Source organism: Haliotis rubra, unplaced genomic scaffold (assembly GCF_003918875.1).
Source record: "Haliotis rubra isolate DU_JTF1 unplaced genomic scaffold, ASM391887v1 Scf1625, whole genome shotgun sequence".
In the NCBI taxonomy this organism is placed as follows: Eukaryota; Metazoa; Mollusca; class Gastropoda; order Lepetellida; family Haliotidae; genus Haliotis; species Haliotis rubra.
In genome coordinates, this window is record NW_025765587.1 from 1 (window position 1) to 22,249 (window position 22,249).

Genomic DNA, 22,249 nt, shown 5'->3' on the forward strand with positions numbered 1-22,249 from the left:
CGGGCGCGCTAACAATATGGTACGGCGGAGGGCATTGAATAACGTTGAAGAGATGTACCGCTATCGGGGATGGCATGTTTGAAGATAACGATACATATGAAATAGCCATGGCGGGGATGCCGAAGGTAACGTTATAGCACGGTATTGGAGGGCATGTTGAAGATAATGTAATATATAGAGCCATAATAGTCCGTGGAGAGCATAATGAAGGTAATGTCTCTATAATATGGAAAACCATAGTATTAGGAGGGCACATGTTAAGAGAAGATAATGTAATATAGAAGACCATGGTATGTGAGGGAAGTTGAAGATAATGTTATATAGAAGGCCATGTGTATGGGAGGGGCATAATGTTGAGATAATGGGTTATATCGGGAAGCCATGGCATCGGGAGGGCATGTTGAAGGTAATGTAAATATAGAAGAGCCATGGCATAGGAGGAGGGGCATGTAGAAGGTAATGTCTATATAGAAATGCCATGGTATAGGGGAGGGGCATGTTGAAGTGTGTTATATAGAAGAAAAATGGTATGGGGAGGGACATGTTGAAAGATAATGTGCGCTATATAGAACGCCATGGTGGGGGGAACATAATGTTGAATATAATGTTATATAGAATGGTATTAGGAGGGAACATGTTAAGAAGATAATGATATATAGAAGGCCATGGTGGGGAGGCGAATGTTGAAGATAATGTTATATAGAAAAACATGGTATTGGGAGGGACATGTTGAAGGTAATGTTATATAGAAGGCCATGGTGGACAGGGCATGTTGAAGATAATGTTAAAGAAGGCCATGGTGGGGAGGGCATTGAAGATAATGTTATATAGAAGGCCATGGTATGGGGGAGGGGCATGTTAAGAAGATAATGTTATATAGAAGGCCAACATATGAGGGTGGGGAGAAGGGCATTGGAGGCCGTTGAAGATAATGATATATATATGGTGGGGAGATAATAAAGAGGAATACATGCATATTTATGGGGGAGGAGGAATGTTGAAACAATGTAATACATAAGGCCATGGTAGAGGAGGGGGCATGTTGAAGGTAATGTTATATAGAAGGCCTTGGTCAGGGAGGGGCATGTTGAAGATAATGATATATAGAAGGCCATGGTGGGGAGGGGGCATGTTGAAGGTAATGAGTTACATAAAGGGAGAGGCCATGGTATTGGGAGGGGCAATGTTGAAGATAATGTAATATAGAAGGCCATGGTCAATGGAGGGGCATGTTGAAGGTAAATGAAGGCCAATATGGAAGGCCATGATATCTATAAGGAAGGACCATATAGGTATTAGGAGGGGAATGTAATAATAAATATAGATAGAAGGCGATGGTATGGGGAGGGCATGTTGAAGATAATGTAATATAGAAGGCCATAGGTGGGGAGGGCATATTGAAGGTAATGTTATATAGAAGGCTATGGTGGGGAGGAATATGTTGAAGGTAATGTAATATAGAGAAGGCCAAGGTATTGGGAGGGGCATGTTGAGAAGGTAATATATATGGAAGGCCATGTGTTGGAGGAGGGCTTGTTAAATATGATGTTGAAGGTAAAGAAGGCCATGGTGTAGGGAAGATGTTGGAATATGATAATGGTACAGAAGGCCATGGTATTGGGAGGGGCATGTTGAAGGTAATGTTATATGGAAGGCCATGTTGGAGGAGGGGCTTGTTAAATATGATGTTGTACAGAAGGCCATGGTAGGGGAGGAAGATGTTGAATATGATATTGTACAGAAGGCCATGGTGATGGATGGGCATGTTGAAGGTAATGTTATATGGAAGGCCATGTTGGAGGAGGGGCTTGTTAAATATGATGTTGTACAGAAGGCCATGGTGGGGTAGGAAGATGTTGAATATGATATTGTACAGAAGGCCATGGTATTGGGAGGGGCATGTTGAAGGTAATGTTATATGGAAGGCCATGTTGGAGGAGGGGCTTGTTAAATATGATGTTGTACAGAAGGCCATGGTGGGTAGTAGGAAGATGTTGAATATGATATTGTACAGAAGGCCATGGTATTGGGAGGGGCATGTTGAAGGTAATGTTATATGGAAGGCCATGTTGGAGGAGGGGCTTGTTAAATATGATGTTGTACAGAAGGCCATGGTGGGGTAGGAAGATGTTGAATATGATATTGTACAGAAGGCCATGGTATTGGGAGGGGCATGTTGAAGGTAATGTTATATGGAAGGCCATGTTGGAGGAGGGGCTTGTTAAATACGATGTTGTACAGAAGGCCATGGTAGGGGAGGAGGATGTTGAATATGATGTTTTACAGAAGGCCATTGTGGGGAGGGACATGTTGAATATATGATGTTTTACAGAATGCCATGGTGGTGGAGGATCATGTTGAATATGACGGTGTACAGAAGGCCATGGTGGGGGAGGAGGATGTTGAATATGATTTTTTACAGAATGCCATGGTGGGGGAGGGACATGTTGAATATGATGTTGTACAGTAGGCCATGGTGGGGGAGGGACATATTGAATATGATGTTTGACAGAATGCCATGGTGTGGGAGGGTCATGTTGAATATGTTGTTGTACAGAAGGCCATGGTGTAGGAGGGTCATGTTGTATATGATGTTGTACAGTAGGCCATGGTTGGGGAGGGACATATTGAATATGATTTTTTACAGAATGCCATGGTGTAGGAGGGTCATGTTGAATATGACGTTGGACAGAAGCCTATGGTGGAGGAGGAGGATGTTGAAGATAATCATATCAGACAGTGAACCCCCGCAAAGTGCTTCGTTAAAGGTATTTGTCTGGAACAACTACTTGGTCAGGTGCTAGGGAAAGATAATCCAAATAAACTTTTCGAAACTGACTGATAAACGTTATTTTGTCATTTCGCAACAGTCAGCTTCCAGTTTCCCCAGTACCTAACACATTGGAGTTGGCAATAAAAGTGAAAAGATGCTGATTCGAAGTAAATATGAAAATGAAAATTATCCAACTTGGTCAGAGATCGTATGCTTCACTGTCAACGGCATAAATTGCTGACACATTTCCAAGTTCCCATGGCGAGTTTCCTACACCAACTCAAGCCACAAAAGAAGTGAATATTTTGTACGTCATCATGTTCTGCATGATTCAGTCTGATTGCACATTATAGTTGTCCTCCAGTTACAGCTGCAAACTGTCGTTGTGTGCGAGTTACAGCTGCAAACTGTCGTTGCGTGCGAGTTACAGCTCTGCTGATTAAAACCTTATGACAATATTTCCTGTAATGAATACGCGACATAGAAACAATTGCCAATGTCAGTATACAAGGAAGCACATGTTGTAACCGTTGTTAACGGTACATACCGACGTCTTCCAGGATTTGCCCTACAGGGCCCGAGTACATGAGGCTCAATCCATACCGGTCGTAATGACTGATTACTAAAATGATTTCCGTCCATATGTTTCTGAGTGTAAAAACGTTATGATCTATGTTTGTTCGTATCTTGGAATTATTTCATTTTATCTTTTTCATTCACCATTACATTTGACTGTTTCCGTCCATGTGTTCGTGTTGCATATTGTCCAAGTAATGGGTAACCCGACCGTCTCGCCAGTTCCACTTCCAGGGTGTGTATCAGGGCCGAGCAAATGCAACACTTGTCTATGTGGGGCTCACTGATCCAGATCGCGCCGCTCTGTAGGTCATCAATCGTAGCTAATCTTTTCTGATTATTTAAACATCATTGCTGCACCGGGGGAACTGACGCCGCGACTCGTGCACACAGCGCTTGTCGGTCAATAGCAATTTCCACGGAATAGAGTTATCGTATGTACTTTGCCCATGCCCATGCTTATGCCTAAGTCCCTTTCTATGTAATTTTACAAGCGATTAAACACGGTGTTTTCTTCGTTCTGAGTTAGAATTATAGGAAATAGATGAGATATGGTATTTCTTGAGAGATAATCGACCGGCTTGTGAAGATCCCTGCTGAAGCACACTGTCTTAGGAGAAGGGCGGATGAGGAAATCATTTGAGTCGATGTATTACTGGAAGTATTCAGCGCGTCTCTGCCGGGCCCAACGATAACTGGAGGCTCTTGACACTTACAGTCAATCATATAGATCGCCTCTTCATTGCTACCACCTTAAGGTCCGCTAATAAAGCTGTAAGGCTTTCCGAGACGCTATCTCTGTGGCAACGGAAGGTACTCGCGTTGTGTTTCAATGAACACGTTAGCTACTGTTGTAGTACCAGGTAATTCATCAACGAAAACACTGTTCTGTGCATTCTTATCGCTCACTGCCCATATCAACTCACGCAGTGTTTGCCACACTCTGTTATGTACGGCACGAAAGTGTAATCTACTGAAATATGTAGTAACTTATGTGCAAACTGGTATTTTTCCGTCAAAGACAGTTTGAAGCAGAATAGTTGTAAGTTCTATCTTCCCTTACGAAGAAGCTCCATGGAAATTGAGACTCTCCAAAAGATAAGATATGTCCAGATATGCTGTAATCCATCAAACACTGAGTCTACATAGACTTTACACTCTAATGTATCTGTACCCAGACTATAAAGTCCATATATATACAACTTGCTGTACTGGTCGGTTCTAAAGCCAAATTCTCAAAGGAATGTATGCTCCGTAAAAAGTACTGCTGTGACCACGAAGCCCACATCATTTTACATTGTGAATTTACAATGAGCCAAAGAAATCATTGTTATATGACACTACTTGACCTACTGGATGTAGATGTATTAATTGAAATGCTTGATGATGAAGATGCCCTTGTACTCTTTTGTGGTGAAACACTTCACATCCCTGGCCCTGATGAAACAGCATGGCAAATCATCGTACTTCATTTTTCGAACTATATCTATTCTTTAAAGGATTCCTTGATGTATACTTTCTGAACTATCATTGTTGTAAATAACCGTGCTTTGTACATATCATATGTAGATATATGTAACTGACTGATGTTTGTTTATGTAATCCTCGAATATCTTTTTGAGGAAATAATGTCATTCATTCATTCATTCATTCATTCATTCATTCATTCATTCATTCATTCATTCATTCATTCATTCATTCATTCATATTCATTCATTCATATATATTACAAATTTAATGTCCTTTTCCAAAATATTTGTCGTCACTTTTTTCTAAATGGCAAAGGGGAAGTTTGATAAAGGTTTGTTTACACAGCCATAAGCTATTCATTCATGCGGACATTACAGTGGACAGCACTCCATGTGGTTCAGTGAGCGAACAGTAACAACAAATACGACACACACCAGAATGGTTTAACAAAATGGAAACATCCAAATACTGATGCTCTGATGCTACAGATGTCACTCGATGGCAGCAAGCATTCATCTTTGTCAGAGTAAGTACAGAGTTACAATGATGGCATGCAGAGTTACAGTGACGGCATAACAGAGTTACAGTGACGGCATAACAGAGTTACAGTGACGACATTACAGAGTTACAGTGACGGCATAACAGAGTTACAGTGACGGCATAACAGAGTTACAGTGACGGCACTACAGAGTTACAGTGACGGCACTACAGAGTTACAGTGACGGCACTACAGAGTTACAGTGACGGCACTACAGAGTTACAGTGACGACAGTGACGACATTACAGAGTTACAGTGACGACAGTGACGGCATTACAGAGTTACAGTGACGACAGTGACGACATTACAGAGTTACAGTGACGACAGTGACGGCATCACAGAATTACAGTGACGACATTACAGAGTTACAGTGTCGGCATTGCAGAGTTACAGCGTCGGCATTGCAGAGTTACAGCGTTGGCATTGCAGAGTTACAGCGTAGGCATTACAGAGTTACAGTGACGGCACTACAGAGTTACAGTGACGGCACTACAGAGTTACAGTGACGACAGTGACGACATTACAGAGTTACAGTGACGACAGTGACGACATTACAGAGTTACAGTGACGACAGTGACGACATTACAGAGTTACAGTGACGACAGTGACGGCATTACAGAGTTACAGTGACGACATTACAGAGTTACAGTGTCGGCATTGCAGAGTTACAGCGTCGGCATTGCAGAGTTACAGCGTCGGCATTGCAGAGTTACAGCGTAGGCATTACAGAGTTACCCTAATGATTACAGTAACGGCCCTAATGATTGCAGCAACGACCCTAATGATTGCAGCAACGACCCTAATGATTGCAGCAACGACCCTAATTATTTACAGCAACGACCCCAATGATTGCAGCAACGACCCTAATGATTGCAGCAACGACCCTAATTATTTGCAGCAACGACCCTAACGACACTAATGATTGCAGCAACGACCCTAATGATTTGCAGCAACGACCCTAATGATTGCAGCAACGACCCTAATTATTTACAGCAGCTAATGATTGCAGCAACGACCTAATGATTGCAGCAACGACCCTAATGATTGCAGCAACGACCCTAATGATTGCAGCAACGACCCTAATGATTGCAGCAACGACCCTAATGATTGCAGCAATGACCCTAATGATTGCAGCAACGACCCTAATGATTGCAGCAACGACCCTAATGATTGCAGCAATGACCCTAATGATTGCAGCAATGACCCTAATGATTGCAGCAATGACCCTGTTGAGTTACAACAATGACCCGACTTATTTCTTCGATGAACCGAGAGGGTTGCAGCGATGACCCGAGTTACAGAGATTATGCTACAGCCATGGCAGCGATTAATCTAACTGAATAAACAATTTGTATTTTAAGTTTGTTTAAATAAGAACTGGAATATGTGTGTCGCTGAATGTGAAACGATGTTCAAGACAAAATATAAGATGATGAGCTAGAAATTCAAATTCATTCGGTGAGGTAACAAATCCAGCATTTGACGAGTGTTGGTTGATATAAAATGGAAATTGCGACTTCCCACCACGAATGATCCATCGGATCCGTGACAGTAGCAAACTACAGGGGGACGAGTGTCAATACCGCGGATATATAGCACAGAATCCCGTGATGGAGGATTTCTAACTGTCTGGTTGGGCTGACTGTCTGAACCTATTGTAATGTTGGCTTGGGGTCAGAAGACAGTTCATCTTTATTAATCGGTGAAGACGTTGATTGTGTAAAGATTTAAGGACAGACTATGGTTTGCTTAACAGTAACACCAAAATGCCGCGGGCATTCAATATCGCCAAGGTTCCATGGCTTTTGAGTCTGTATCAATAATTTCCAATTTTACGCTTAAGCAATGGGACACGTCACAAGCAATAGCTAACATGGCGGCAGAAGCTGGTACGAGAATTGACCAAGTTCACGTAACTCAATAATACTGGTTTAGCAGGCCGCGAGATCGCCAGAGGCGCATATTTGGGCAACACGGGTGTCCATTGGTATTTAATCAACACAGACAGCTGATTGATCAGCCTCTGAGGTCAATATGAGGGCCTATAGTGCCAGTAGTTCCCCGCAGAAAAGGGTTTTTTGTCTTCATTATGGAGTGGAAGCAGGGCTCCCACTCGCCGCTGTAAGCTGAATGAACCAGTAAAAGATATCTGTTAACCAATGGGGGCAACCACTGATTGATCTCTTAGGAGGGCACACACTGGCCAACATATGGCTTGTGATGTGGTCACGGTTGCGGAGACCACTGGTCGTTATTCGGACCCTACTAGACCAAGGCAGTGGCTTCCTGGGTTATAGCGCGCGTGTAACGGTCGGTGCTTTCTGCTGCCCTAGGGAATCCGTGGCTGCAATGGCACGGCGGTTGTTGCCAACAGGAACACACCGTTGTGTACACGTGTTAAAAACTGAAATATCGGATGGAATACAAATCATGGTTGGTGGAGTTTGTGTATATTTTACCCGCCATAGATATCGTGGGGACTGACTGGCTCTGTATTCTTAAAGGTTGTGAGAGACAGGAGAAGAGACGGGGGGCGATATTGATGGACGTCTGGCTGGGATTACACACGGAGGATAATATAGATATCTGGACCCAGTAGCAAGTGGTCATGTGTCTGTAAGTAAGGATATCTCATCAGTGATGAAAGAAAAGTTACGTTACACCATATCTTCCTCAGGCAAGGAATTCACCCATTAGAGACAGCTACATATATTTGCAAAGGCTGGGAAACGAAACATGATGCATCTACTGAATGCCCCGGGGGAGACTGATACCTAGAGTTGGAAGTTTTTCTTGACGTCAGAACAACGAATCAGGTAGGTGATGAGGTGCTTCCCTGCTGCTGGCTGTCACGATATTACCGGTGTATTATACTGACCCAGGAGGTCGAGATACAGCATAGCGACTAATTGTAACATCTGAATGTATCATTGATCTGTGTCCTGTACTGGTCCTCGTGATTCTGTTGTGTCGTAGGGTAGCTCCTGTGTCCAACATTGTCCTTCTGCCCCTGTTGTGTCGTATGTCACATGTGCTGGCTCTTCTGCTCCTGTTGTGTCGAGGGATATTTTCTACGTTGGTCTGTCTGTTCTTGTTGTGTCGAGGGGTATTTCCTTCGTTGGCCCTTCTGCTCCTGTTGTGTCGAGGGATATTTCCTTCGTTGGTCCTTCTGCTCCTGTTGTGTCGAGGGGTATTTCCTACGTTGGTCCTTCTGCTCCTGTTGTGTCGAGGGATATTTCCTACGTTGGTCCTTCTGCTCCTGTTGTGTCGAGGGATATTTCCTACGTTGGTCCTTCTGCTCCTGTTGTGTCGAGGGGTATTTCCTACGCTGGTTAGTTTGCTCCTGCTGTTTAGTAGACTATTTGACCTGCAGTGTGTGTAACACCAGCAGATTGTGCTGCCCCTGGTGCCTCGTTGTGTTGTCCTCGTGTGAGATGTTTCCCAATGACTGACTACCACCACTGAGGCGGGTGCTCACTGTACCAATATGGTGAAGGAATAGTCAGGTGATTCATAAATGTGGTCAGGGTGCTGCAATATGAAGTCACGTGCGTAAGGCATAGTGAATGTTTTGTGCGCCTTGCAGTGTGCTCACAGTTACACTTGGTTACCTTCATTGTATTGAATACGGTCAGGGGTTTTCTTCCTTCTATATCGCGTCTTTTGGTGTCATGTGTCTGTGATGCTTCAGTTTGGTCTGTGATGTCTTACATTTCTTTGTGAAGACCCATGTTAGTATGTTGTGTCGAATGTATGTCAGTGTCTGTTGTTGGTCTGACTTATGTCTGTGTCTCCTGTTGGTCTGACTTATGTCAGTGTCTCCTGTTGGTCTGACTTATGTCAGTGGCTCTTGTTGGTCTGACTTATGTCAGTGTCTCCTGTTGGTCTGACTTATGTCAGTGTCTCTTGTTGGTCTGACTTATGTCAGTGTCTCCTGTTGGTCTGGCTTATGTCAGTGGCTCTTGTTGGTCTGACTTATGTCAGTGTCTCTTGTTGGTCTGACTTATGTCAGTGTCTCCTGTTGGTCTGACTTATGTCAGTGTCTCCTGTTGGTCTGACTTATGTCAGTGTCTCTTACTGGTTTGACTATGTCTGTGTCTCTTGTTGGTCTGACTTATGTCAGTGTCTTTTGTTGGTCTGACTTATGTCAGTGTCTCTTGTTGGTCTGACTTATGTCTGTGTCTCCTGTTGGTCTGACTTATGTCAGTGTCTCTTGTTGGTCTGACTGATGTCAGTGTCTCTTGTTGGTCTGACTTATGTCTGTGTCTCTTGTTGGTCTGACTTATATGTCAGTCTGAGGTGTATCTTTTTGGTCATGATCATATTTAGCAAATAGACATCCTAACATTTCACATAGAAAAAAAGGTGCCTAAATTTCTTATAATTTATGCAAATACAATTCAGAGATGCATTGTAGTGTACCATCATTTTTACAATTTTTGTCTTCATGACATATGTTTTTTTAGCTGAAGTTGTTATCTCTTTAGTTTATTTGGTTTACACATATTTTAATCAGATCAGAAATGAGTAGAGTGTACATGCCGTACCTGTAGAGTGTACATGCCATAAAAGCCTAAATGGGATATATTATTGCCGCTCCATAATACATATATATGTTCACATTGTTACGTTTGATAATTTGCCGTGACAAAAGGTTTAAGAGTCCCCTTTGAACCAGCAAAATAGAACACAGACAAGTGTAAAATATTCAATAATATATTGAACAAACAATGAGCAAGCTACAATGACTGCTAATACAGATTTCTAGTACAATGTAATTGAGTCACAAATCGAAAATACTGGGTCACAAATATAAAATATTAACTCACCAGAGTGAGTTTGTCCGGGTGGCAGTTTATAACAGTTTATCTCTGAATGATGCCAATCTTGGTTATTAGAATATCCATATTCGGCTGATATGATACTGAGTTATTACCATTTAGCAACATTCCGCAGAGAGAAACCTTTCACATAGAATTTTGATTCATATTTACGACACATGAAGTAATAGTGGAATTTATCGTCACAACCATGTGAGAAGTAACAAGAAGCATTATCAGAAATGAAACGATTACATTTATCGCTGTTGAAGTCACTGCATCTCAGTTTAAGACGACAGTGTATTATTTGACGGAATTGACTACCCAAATCTCGACCGAACATTGTATTGGTATCAACTTGTGGTGTGATTAGAATAGATTAGATTACTGTCCAATAGAGGAAGAAGTTGTGGCATGTGTGGGAAGATTGTTCCACAGTTAAATTGTATCGGGCAAAAACGAATCGGCATAATTAGTAGATTTGCATCTTATAGTCTGATAATGTTCATTATTCCTAAGATTGTAATTACTGTTCTCAGACACATTCCCCGGAACAAGATCACAAAGATAGTCGGGAACCATATGGTCTACCATTTCATAAAATGATGTTAATTTGGAAGTTTCTCTTCGTTTCGCTAAGCAGGTCTCACTTGTTTCTGTATGTAGTTTGGTATGGCTCGTACCTCTGCACCGCATATTGTGCGTAAGGCACAGAAAGTGTTCTTGTGACGAGGACTGTTCCTTTGTACAATTGTCCCAGAGATGACAGCAATAATCAAATAAAGGTAAAATGAAGGATTTATACATTGTTTCGAGAGTTTTGCGTGACAGTTTGTATTTAAAACTACGAAGGCCATTAATCATGGAGCTAATTTCCTTATTTCATTAATGTGGGAATGCCAAAGGAAGTTATCCTGAAATGTAATACCTAAATGTTCATGAATCTGCGCTTCATTTATAGGGGTACCATTCATCGAGAGGTGGGGTTCATACAAGGTTCAGTTTTGCAAGTTTCAGTATTTTGGGGATTAAATTTTATTCGCCAGGATTCCGCCCATTTAGATGTTCTGTCTAAATCTGAGAGTAAATGCATTCGTATTGTGCATGACTTGTTCCCCTAACTGTCTCGCAAATCGTCCGCAAACCATCTAAATGTAAATTTTCAACAATTGTTTCTTGTTCTTTAGTACAACTACCCCAAAGGTGTGAACAGCAATCGGACATTGGTAATATGCATGACTTGTACATTTGCTCTAATGATTTTCTACATAATCTATAATTAAAACTAAGAAGGCAATTTATCAATGGACTAACCTTTTAGACTAGTTCCATTTACAATTTGATTGTAAGGTTACCCGAATGTATTTATGGCAGGTAACTTCAGTAATGTCTTTACAGAGATGTCAGTACACGCCGTAACTGTAGAGCGTACACGCCGTAACTGTAGAGCGTGCACGGCGTAACTGTAGAGCGTGCACGCCGTAACTGTAGAGCGTGCACGCCGTACCTGTACAGTGTGCATTCAGTGTGTCAATATCGCCAAAGAGTAAATCTGGGGTGGTTATATCTTGCACAGCAGCAAAGTTCAGTATTCTTTGATTGCATGAAATATTTATATTAATTTTACTCTCCATAACCACTTGGGAAAATAAAGATCATCCATGCATCTAAGAGATTAACACCTAACAAACTCAGGGTGTGCACCGCAGAATAACAAAACCAAAATCAAAGCATAAACACAGGGTATTGGTAATTGATACAGTAACAACTGTATCAACGTGGTTTATCGTAAACATATACAATGTCGATTCAGTAATTAATTAGAAATTAATTAGAGATAAAAGCTTGAGTGCCATGCTGCTTAATAAGTTTATTGTTGGCAGATTGGATGAGGTAGCCTTGATCTGTTGATTTGGGGCTCGTGTCAGCGGATTTTAAGGTTTGATCTCACTTTGCCACTACCCTGTATGCTGTCATCAGGGATTAAGAGCTGCAGCTCACCGCATGTCTGGTTATTGTCTTTGTAATTAAAGTGGACATGTATCGATACACTTACAGCGGACGTCGTCATGAGAGTTTGGTTTTGTTGCAATGTTGGCAATCCACCTGTTGTGACTTTATTTGTCATGGTTTCTTCCGTGGCGGTTGGGAAGTAAAATACTTACCCATTGATGGATATATACTTTTTCATTTTTTGAGTATGAAATTTCGGTACACATTATTCTACATGATGTCACTGATATCTTCTATTGTCCTGTTGTGTAATGAAGTGTCCCTGGTGTCTACTGTTGTCCTCTTGTGTAATGAAGTGTCCCTGGTGTCTACTGTTGTCCTGTTGTGAAATGAAGTGTCCCTGGTGTCTACTATTGTCCTGTTGTGTAATGAAGTGTCCCTGGTGTCTACTGTTGTCCTGTTGTGTAATGAAGTGTCCCTGGTGTCTACTATTGTCCTGTTGTGTAATGAAGTGTCCCTGGTGTCTACTATTGTCCTGTTGTGTGATGAAGTGTCCCTGGTGTCTACTATTGTCCTGTTGTGTAATGAAGTGTCTCTGATGTCCACTGTTGTCCCGTTGTGTAATGAAGTGTCCCTGGTGTCTACTATTGTCCTGTTGTGTAATGAAGTGTCCCTGGTGTCTACTATTGTCCTGTTGTGTGATGAAGTGTCCCTGGTGTCTACTATTGTCCTGTTGTGTGATGAAGTGTCCCTGGTGTCTACTATTGTCCTGTTGTGTGATGAAGTGTCCCTGGTGTCTACTATTGTCCTGTTGTGTAATGAAGTGTCCCTGGTGTCTACTGTTGTCCTCTTGTGTAATGAAGTGTCCCTGGTGTCTACTGTTGTCCTCTTGTGTAATGAAGTGTCCCTGATGTCTACTATTGTCCTGTTGTGTGATGAAGTGTCCCTGATGTCTACTATTGTCCTGTTGTGTGATGAAGTGTCTCTGATGTCCACTGTTGTCCTGTTGTGTGATGAAGTGTCCCTGATGTCTACTATTGTCCTGTTGTGTAATTAAGTGTCCCTGGTGTCTACTGTTGTCCCGTTGTGTAATGAAGTGTCCCTGGTGTCTACTGATGGTCTTGCCGCTGTACAGCAGCAATACCTCCGAGTATGAAGCAACCAACATGCTCCAGCTGAGTACAGAATAGAGGTCCTTCTTCCACCAGCACCGTTTCCCAGTCTGCTTTACGCTATCGCTGTAACCACGCTTAAATATTTATCTAAATTCAATTTTCACTTTTATTCAGTAAAAGATTACAGGGAAGATGTGTTCATAATTCTGTGTGAAGAGCGGACAATCGTATGCGGCTTCCTCTGTCTACACTCTAACGAAATATATCCCGCAAATAAAAAAGGCGTTCATGTTACATTGCGTTGCAATGGCCCTACACGTAAAAACATACAACGTATTATCCGTTCTATCCACATTTACCTCAAGTGTACGAACAACCTAATCCGTACATCCTCCGTACATCCTCCGTACGTCAGGGCTAATAATGATAGATGGACCTGAAAAGAAACGGGGAAGTAGTGGTTGATGCATATGCCCCGCTGATCGCAGTATCCGGATAAATGCATTTTCTACACGAGCGTGAGACGAGGCTTCATTAGCATCGGCTGTGTGATTAATTGAGAAGAATAAGATGGGTGGAGGACTCACGAGCTCTCCTCCACACTGTAGTCTGCGGATCTGTGCTTCCTCAGAGGGACTGTAACATCAACCAGTTACAGTTGATGTATACAGACATTAATCCACTAGTTACAATAGATATATACAGACATTGATCCACTAGTTACAATAGATATATACAGACACTGATCAAATAGTTACAATAGATATATACATACACTGATCTACCAGTTACAATAGATATATACAGACATTGATCCACTAGTTACAATAGATATATACAGACATTGATCAACTAGTTACAATAGATATATACAGACACTGATCAAATAGTTACAATAGATATATACATACACTGATCTACCAGTTACAATAGATATATACAGACATTGATCCACTAGTTACAATAGATATATACAGACATTGATCCACTAGTTACAATAGATATATACAGACATTGATCCACTAGTTACAATAGATATATACAGACATTGATCTACCAGTTACAATAGATATATACAGACATTGATCCACTAGTTACAATAGATATATACAGACATTGATCAACTAGTTACAATAGATATATACAGACATTAATCCACTAGTTACAATAGATATATACAGACATTGATCCACTAGTTACAATAGATATATACAGACATTGATCCAAGTTACAATAGATATTACAGACATTAATCCACTAGTTACAATAGATATATACAGACACTGATCTACCAGTTACAATAGATATATATACAGACATACAGACATCCACTAGTTACAATAGATATATACAGACATTGATCCACCAGTTACAATAGATATATACAGACACTGATCCACCAGTTACAATAGATATATACAGACATTGATCCACTAGTTACAATAGATATATACAGACATTGATCCACATCCACTACCAGTTACAATAGATATATACAGACATTGATCCACTAGTTACAATAGATATATACAGACATTGATCCACTAGTTACAATAGATATATACATACACTGATCTACCAGTTACAATAGATATATACAGACATTGATCCACTAGTTACAATAGATATATACAGACATTGATCCACTAGTTACAATAGATATATACAGACATTGATCAACTAGTTACAATAGATATATACAGACATTGATCCACTAGTTACAATAGATATATACAGACATTGATCCACTAGTTACAATAGATATATACAGACATTGATCCACTAGTTACAATAGATATATACAGACATTGATCCACTAGTTACAATAGATATATACAGACATTGATCCACTAGTTACAATAGATATATATACAGACATTGATCCACTAGTTACAATAGATATATACAGACATTGATCCACTAGTTACAATAGATATATACAGACACTGATCCACTAGTTACAATAGATATATACAGACACTGATCCACCAGTTACAATAGATATATACATACATTGATCCACCAGTTACAATAGATATATACAGACACTGATCCACCAGTTACAATACATATATACAGACATTGATACACTAGTTACAATACATATATACAGACATTGATCCACTAGTTACAATAGATATATACAGACATTGATCCACCAGTTACAATAGATATATACAGACACTGATCCACCAGTTACAATAGATATATACAGACATTGATCCACCAGTTACAATAGATATATACAGACACTGATTCTCAAGTTACAATAGATATGTACAGACACTGATCCTCCAGTTACAATAGATATGTACAGACACTGATCCTCCAGTAACAATAGATATATACAGACCGTGAATCACCAGTTACAATAGATATATACAGACACTAATACACAATTAACAATAGATATGTACAAACACTGATTCACCAGTAACAATAGATATATACAGACAATGATCCACAAGTAACAATAGATATATACAGACACTGATCCACCAGTTACATTAGAAATATACAGACACTGATCCACCAGTAGCAATAGATACATACAGACCCTAATCCAGCAGTAACAATAGATATACACAGACCCCAATCCAGCAATAACAATAGATATACACAGACCCTAATCCAGCAGTAACAATAGATATACACAGACCCCAATCCAGCAGTAACAATAGATATACACAGACCCCAATCCAGCAGTAACAATAGATATACACAGACCCCAATCCAGCAGTAACAATAGATATACACAGACCCCAATCCAGCAGTAACAATAGATATACACAGACCCCAATCCAGCAGTAACAATAGATATACAGACACTGATCCAGGAGTAACAATAGACATATACAGACATTGATCCACCAGTTACAATAGGAATATACAGACATTGATCCATCAGTAACAATAGATATATACAGACACTGATCCACCAGTTACAATAGGTATATACAGATATTGATCATCAAGTTACAATAGATATATAGATACACTGATTCACAAGTTACAAGAGATAGATACAGACACTGATCCTCCAGTTACAATAGATGTATACAGACCCTGATTCAACAGTTGCCATATATATATATATACAGATCCTATTCCACCTTTTAAAATAGATATATACAGACATTGATACATTAGTAACAATAGATATATACAGACCCTATTCCACCTGTTAAAATAGATATATACAGACACTGATCCATCAGTAACAATAGATATATACAGACCCTATTCCACCTTTTAAAATAGATATATACAGACATTGATACATCAGTAACAATAGATATATACGGACCCTATTCCACCTTTTAAAATAGATATATACAGACACTGATCCACCAGTTACAATAGATATATACAGACACTGATCCACCAGTAACAATAGATATATACAGACATTGATGCCCCAGTAACAATAGGTATATACAGACACTGATCCTGCAGTAACAATAGATATATACAGAGTCTAATACAGAAGTAACAATAGATATATAGAGACACTGATTCTCCAGTTACAATAGATATATACAGACATTGATCCATTAGTTACAAAGAATATATACTGACACTGATCCACCAGTAACAATAGATATATACAGACCCTAATACACCAGTTACAATAGATATATACATACACTGATCTAACAGTTACAATAGATATATACAGACATTAATTCACTACTTACAATAGATATATACAGACATTATTCCACTATTTACAATTGATATATACAGACATTGATCCACTAGTTACAATAGACATATACAGACATTAATCCACTAGTTACAGTTGATGTATACAGACATTAATCCACTAGATACAATAGATATATACAGACATTGATCCACTAGTTACAATAGATATATACAGACACTGATCAAATAGTTACAATAGATATATACATACACTGATCTACCAATTACAATAGATATATACAGACATTAATCCACTAGTTACAGTTGATGTATTCAGACATTAATCCACTAGTTACAATAGATATATACAGACATTGATCCACCAGTTAGTTACATATACAGATATACAATAGATATATACAGATCCACTAGTTACAATAGATATATACAGACATTGATCCACTAGTTACAATAGATATATACAGACATTGATCCACTAGTTACAATAGATATATACAGACACTGATCCACCAGTTACAATAGATATATACAGACATTGATCACACTAGTTACAATAGATATATACAGACATTGATCCACTAGTTACAATAGATATATACAGACATTGATCCACTAGTTACAATAGATATATACAGACATTGATCCACTAGTTACAATAGATATATACAGACATTGATCCACTAGTTACAATAGATATATACAGACATTGATCCATAGTTATAGATATATACAGACATTGATACTAGTTACAATAGATACATTGATCCACTAGTATACACATAGAGTTATATATATACAGACATTGATCCACTAGTTACAATAGATATATATACAGACATTGATCCACTAGTTACAATAGATATATACAGACATTGATCCACTAGTTACAATAGATATATACAGACATTGATCCACTAGTTACAATAGATATATACAGACATTGATCCACTAGTTACAATAGATATATACAGACACTGATCCACTAGTTACAATAGATATATACAGACATTGATCCACTAGTTACAATAGATATATACAGACATTAATCCACTAGTTACAATAGATATATACAGACATTGATCCACTAGTTACAATAGATATATACAGACATTAATCCACTAGTTACAATAGATATATACAGACATTGATCAATAGATATATACAGACATTGACAAGTTACAATAGATATATACAGACATTGATCCACTAGTTACAATAGATATATACAGACAGACATTATATACATACACTAGTTACAATAGATATATACAGACATTAATCCACTAGTTACAATAGATATATACAGACATTAATCCACTAGTTACAATAGATATATACAGACATTGATCCACTAGTTACAATAGATATATACAGACACTGATCCACTAGTTACAATAGATATATACATACACTGATCTACCAGTTACAATAGATATATACAGACACTGATCCATCAGTTACAATAGGTATATACAGACACTGATCCACCAGTTACAATAGATATATACATACATTGATCGACCAGTTACAATAGATATATACAGACACTGATCCACCAGTTACAATACATATATACAGACATTGATACACTAGTTACAATACATATATACAGACATTGATCCACCTGTTAAAACAGATATATACAGACACTGATCTACCAGTTACAATAGATATATACAGACATTGATCCACCAGTTACAATAGATATATACAGACACTGATTCTCCAGTTACAATAGATATGTACAGACACTGATTCTCAAGTTACAATAGATATGTACAGACACTGATCCTCCAGTTACAATAGATATGTACAGACACTGATCCTCTAGTAACAATAGATATATACAGACCGTGAATCACCAGTTACAATAGATATATACAGACACTAATACACAATTAACAATAGATATGTACAAACACTGATTCACCAGTAACAATAGATATATACAGACAATGATCCACAAGTAACAATAGATATATACAGACACTGATCCACCAGTTACATTAGAAATATACAGACACTGATCCACCAGTAGCAATAGATACAGACAGACCCTAATCCAGCAGTAACAATAGATATACACAGACCCCAATCCAGCAATAACAATAGATATATACAATAGATATACACAGACCCCAGTCCAGCAGTAACAATAGATATACACACACCCCAATCCAGCAGTAACAATAGATATACAGACACTGATCCAGGAGTAACAATAGACATATACAGACATTGATCCCCCAGTTACAATAGGAATAAACAGACATTGATCCATCAGTAACAATAGATATATACAGACACTGATCCACGAGTTACAATAGGTATATACAGACATTGATCCATCAGTTACAATAGATATATACAGACACTGATCCACCAGTTACAATAGATATATACAGACATTGATCATCCAGTTACAATAGATATATACATACACTGATTCAACAGTTACAATAGATATATACAGACACTGATCCACCAGTTACAATAGATATATACAGACCCTGATACAACAGTTACAATAGATATATACAGACACTATTCCACCAGTTAAAATAGATATATACAGACATTGATCCTTCAGTAACAATAGATATATACAGACCCTATTCCACCAAAATAACAAGATATATCCACCAGTTAAAATAGATATATACAGACATTGATCCATCAGTAACAATAGATATATACAGACCCTGATTCCACTAGTTAATAGATATATATATACAGACAATAGATATATACAGACACTGATCCACCAGTAACAATAGATATATACAGACACTGATCCACTAGTTACAATAGATATATACAGACATTGATGCCCCAGTAACAATAGGTATATACAGACACTGATCCTGCAGTAACAATAGATACATACAGACACTAATACAGAAGTAACAATAGATATATAGAGACACTGATTCTCCAGTTACAATAGATATATACAGACATTGATCCATTAGTTAAAAAGAATATATACTGACACTGATCTACCAGTAACAATAGATATATACAGACCCTAATACACAAGTAACAATAGATATATACAGACACTAATCGACCAGTTACACCAGATATATACAGACACTGATTCACCAGTAACAATATATATATACAGACACTGATCCACAAGCTACAATAGGTAGATACAGAGATTGATCAACCAGTAACAATAGATATATACAGACCCTTATACACAAGTAACAATAGATATATAGAGACACTGATTCTCCAGTTACAATAGATATATACAGACATTGATCCATTAGTTACAAAGGATATATACAGACACTGATCCACCAGTAACAATAGATATATACAGACCCTAATACACAAGTAACAATAGATATATACAGACACTCATCCACCAGTTACAATAGATATATACAGACACTGATTCACCAGTAACAATAGATATATACAGACACTGATCCTTCAGTAACAATAGATATATACAGATCCTGAATCACCAGTTACAATAGATATATACATACTCAGATACACCAGTTACATTAGATATATTCAGACCCTCAATCACCAGTTACAATTGATATATACAGACTTGGATCCAGCAGTAACAATAGATATATACAGACATTGATCCATCTGTTATAATAGATATATACGGACATTGATTCACCAGTAACAATAGATATATACAGACACTGATCCACCAGTAACAATAGATATATACAGACACTGATCCACCAGTTACAATAGATATATACAGACATTGATCAACCAGTTACAATAGATATATACAGACACTGATCCACCAGTAACAATAGATATATACAGACACTGATCCACCAGTTACAATAGATATATACAGACATTGATCCTCCAGTAAGAATAGATATATACAGACCCTAATACACAAGTAGCAAAAGATATATACATACACTGATCCAACAGTTACACTAGATATATACAGACACTGATCCAGCAGTTACAATAGATATATACAGACCCTAATACACAAGCAGCAAATGATATATACATACACTGATCCACCAGTTACAATAGATATGTGCAGACATTGATCCACCAGTCACAATTGATATATACAGACACTGATCAACTAGATACAATAGATATACAAAGACACCGATCCACCAGTTACACTAGATATATACAAACACTGATCCACCAGTTACAACTAATATATACAGACACTGATCAACCAGTAACAATAGATATATACAGACACTGATCACATAGATATATACAGTTACAATAGATATATATCATACACTGATTCACCAGTTACAATAGATGTATTCAGACATTGATCCGTCAGTTACAAAAGATATACAGACACTGATCCACCAGTTACAATAGATATATACAGACTCTGATCCACCAGTTACAATAGATATATACATACACTGATCCACCAGTTACAATAGATATATACATACACTGATTCACCAGTTACAATAGATATATACAGACTTGGATCCAGCAGTAACAATAGATATATACAGACACTGATCCACCAGTAACAATAGATATATACAGACACTGATCCACCAGTTACAATAGATATATACAGACATTGATCCACCAGTAAGAATAGATATATACAGACCCTAATACACAAGTAACAATAGATATATACAGACACTGATCCACCATTTACACTAGATATATACAGACACTGATCCACTAGTTACAATAGATATATACATACACTGATTCACCAGTTACAATAGATATGTACAGACTTGGATCCAGCAGTAACAATAGTTGGATCCAGCAGTAATAGATATATACAGACATTGATCCACCAGTTACAATGGATATATACAGACACTGATCCACCAGTAACAATAGATATATACAGACCCTATTACACAAGAAACAATAGATATATACAGACACTGATCCACCAGTTACACTAGATATATACAAACACTGATCCACCAGTTACAACTAATATATACAGACACTGATCAACCAGTAACAATAGATATATACAGACCCTAATACACAAGTAGCAATAGATATATACAGACACCGATCCACCAGTTACACTAGATATATTCAGACATTGATCCATCAGTTACAATAGATATATACGGACACTGATTCACCAGTTACACTAGATATATACATACTCTGATTCACCAGTTACAATAGATATATACATACACTGATCCTCCAGTTACACTAGATATATACATACACTGATTCACCAGTTACAATAGATATATACAGACTTGGATCCAGCAGTAACAATAGATATATACAGACAATGATCCATCAGTTATAATAGATATATACAGACATTGATCTATCAGTTATAATAGATATATTCAGACAT